Here is a 3,445-nt window from a genome sequence, read left to right as displayed (position 1 = left end):
TGGCACATTCCACAAATTCTGGGTTTAAACTTTATCCTGACACATTTTAAATGTTAAAGATGATTGCTGTTACAAGGTAAACAATTCATATATGTATTTGCCTAGATATCAAAATTCCTTTATTAATTGATGATTTTTCTTATTTTCACGTTTTAGCGTAAAATCTGAATGTCTAGAGAAAGCTGGACACTCAAAACATTTTTAAATTTCACATTCATTGTTTTAGAACAGTGTAAATATATCAAATGAATTTTGGAGCTTTGTGCTATATCTTGTTGTTAAAAAATTATTACACTTATACGCTTGGATTTTGGACTTTTAAATTCTTAAAATTTTGAGGAATAGTGCCTAAGTATATAGATATGAAATTATTTTACTTAAGATAGTGGAAAATAAACGATCTAAAAAAAAGTTGCTCTTTCATTCTCTTGTTCTTCGACAGCTCTTTTCCTAAGGAATGGGAACTTCCTCTGACTCTGACTCTGTTCCTCAGTCAGCAATCTGCAAACAAAAACTATTCAGACTTTTACAATTTAAGACTTTTAAATAATTTCGGGTATGATCTTTCAAATTCAAATTTTCTAAAAACTTTCGTACTTTCTTAGAAGAACCAAAAAAATCGAAATTATTTATAAACATAATTTTCTTAAAGAAAATCAAATATAAGTACTGAACAAGATTGACACAAACATCCTGACAATACTTTTTAGATCAATGAAAAAACCAACTATGAAAATAACTCTATACACCATGTTTTCAGAAAGATCTAAGCAACTATTGCAAATAATATGAAATTAAAAAGAATCATAAGATATGCATATGATAGTATTTGATGCAAAAGAGTAATAATAACAAGATTCATGGTAGAGATGAAAACGACGGAGACTTAAGAGAGATCCCAGTCTCCCATGATGCTGAAACATTAAAGGACAGAAGCAATCATCTGTCAAATGTCAAACCAATGACAAGTAAAACATAAAGAACAGAGAGATGTCTCTACAACAAAATTTACCTTAAGGCTCGATTCGTACAAACAACGGCGAGTTAAGAGAGGTCCCAGTCCACCATGATTCTGAAACGAAGCAATCATTTGTGAAACCCATAACCACATAAAGAACAGAGAGATCTGAGCAACAACATTTACCTTAAGGCTAGAATCGTACAAACAATGGCGACTTAAGAGAGATCCCAGGCTAGATTCACGGCGACTTAAGAGAGATCCCAGGGTAGATTCATGGCGACTTATAAGAGATCCCCGGCTAGATTCACGGCGACTTATGAGAGATCCCATGCTAGATTCACGACGACTTAAAAAAGATCCCAGGCTAGATTCGTGACTTATGAAAGATCTCATGCCACGATGCTGAAACAATATAAAGGACAGAAGCATCATCAGTCACATAAAGAAATCTCTAGATTAGTCTGATCTTAAAGCTACTACGAGAGACAGAGTACCAAAATCAGTAATCAATCAAACCTATTAATAGGTAAAAATAAAGGAGAGAGATCTAATTACCTTAATGAAGGTTGATTCGTGTGATTTCTCACTGCATCCACCAATCCTCCTATGGCCATTGCAAGTTGGCCGAGCCACATACTGATACATACATGTAAACGATAAGGAAACATACATGTAAAGAAGAAACGAGGAGATCTCTCAAATGTTTCCATACATACCTTCAGGAAAGCAGAAAAAACATGATGGAACTTCTTGTGATTTCTCTTCACTAATCCGGCATTCCGGAAATTAGGGTTTGAAACAACCCGATCCGTTTTTTTTAAATAAATAATAAATAGTAAATAATAATAATAATAATAATAATAATAATAATAATAATAATAATAATAATAATAATAATAATAATAATAATAATAATAATAATAATAATAATAATAATAATAGTAATAATAATAATAATAATAATAAATAAACTACAATTAGTGGTCCCATATCCACTAGCCACCTAACCACAATCACAACCAACAGTGGAATAACAAATACCAATAACCAATAAATATCCAATAATAAACCAATAATCATAACATAGATAATATCCAAATACCAAACATCAGGAAACATAAAACCGGCAATCTAGCAATGTTTCTAGTGACCCAACTCTAGCAACCTAACAATGCCAGACAACAACCAATCGAGTCCCTAGAACATCCTCCTCTTCATTGCCTTCATTCCACGATCACACTTTGCCTTTACCTGCACCACACACACAAATTGCAATGCATGAGTATTTTATAACCACTCAGTAAGGCAATCCTCCTATCTACTGAGCTATACACACAAGCAATAGAGACATCTCTAACCATCAACCAACAATCAACAAACAACAAATAACAAACCAGGACTCTGCATCGACCGACACCAACATGCATTGACCGACACCACATGGGGATGCATCGACCGACACAAGGGATGCATCGACCGATGCAAGTTACACATGCATCGACCGACACTCGCAATGCATCGACCGACGCATGCTCGACATAACACGAAAACCTTAGGTTTTACGCGTCGTCCTCGCACTTGCATCGACCAACGCACAAGTGCATCGACCGATGCAACATGCTGAGCATCGTGTTCCCCGAAGCTTCTCGCCGGATCTTTGTTCCTTCAACCACAAAACTCGATCCCAAGCCACAAGAAAGCTTCCTAACGTCCCAAATAACCATCTAACAAGCCTAACAACACATAAACAAGCAGATCAAAGAAGCTTTAGCTTAGATAAGCCATGGTCCTGCACTTACCTTTGCCAAGACGATTCTGAACATTAAAAAAACAAGAAAACACTTCCAGGAAGCTCCTACAACGATCCCAGCTACAGATCTCTACAGAAATAGCCTCAAATCTCCAGAAATCACCAAGAACACTCAAGAACACTTAGGAAACTTTTCTCTCTTTCTTTTTTCTCTCAAAAGCGGCCAAACCCCGACTAATGAGACAAAACTCGTGTAAAGGGTTTTCCCTAACCCAAAACACAGCGATTAACTTAACCCATCCGCAGAAAACTGAACTTGCATCGACCGATGCAATCCCTAAACCGGGATTTCGGTTTGCGGATATTACAATTCTCCCCCACCAACCTAGATTCGTCCTTGAATCTCGAACAACCGACAGCCAAGGAATCCCGTGCAACCGTCTCCACGGCACGCACTCCTCCGACTGATCTACGAAAGGTCACCTCTAGGCGACAGACTCACGCTCCAGACATTATTTGCTCTCGACTTTTGGACTTTCCTTTACTCTTAGGCCTAAACCTTGAGTTGTGATTAGCTCCTCATCAGGCCTAAGCCTGCATGCCACAATGTTGGCTCCTCATCGGGCCTAAGCCCGCATGCCATAATATATAAGGAAAAATTCAATACTCGTCTCTCGGGTTGCCACCCTACAGCGCACCCCCGGATCGTCATCCGAAGTTGATATACCAACCAT

At 37.4% G+C, this 3,445-nt stretch overlaps 1 long non-coding RNA gene across 1 annotated transcript; it reads right to left on the bottom strand.

The window, feature by feature from the left end:
* Window positions 1-239: 239 nt before the first annotated feature.
* On the bottom strand, window positions 240-1,737 carry LOC147934175 (uncharacterized). Its single transcript, XR_015570982.1, has 5 exons — window positions 1,678-1,737; window positions 1,517-1,597; window positions 1,145-1,363; window positions 1,013-1,072; window positions 240-501 (listed from the first exon to the last, which is right to left on the bottom strand). It is a non-coding gene; the product is annotated as an uncharacterized LOC147934175 (long non-coding RNA).
* Window positions 1,738-3,445: the final 1,708 nt, after the last annotated feature.

Source organism: Camelina sativa, chromosome 11, assembly GCF_030686135.1.
Source record: "Camelina sativa cultivar CO46 ecotype springtype chromosome 11, ASM3068613v1".
Classification (NCBI taxonomy): domain Eukaryota; kingdom Viridiplantae; phylum Streptophyta; class Magnoliopsida; order Brassicales; family Brassicaceae; genus Camelina; species Camelina sativa.
Note: the sequence above shows the minus strand (reverse complement) of the source record. Positions and strands in the feature narration are given on the sequence as shown.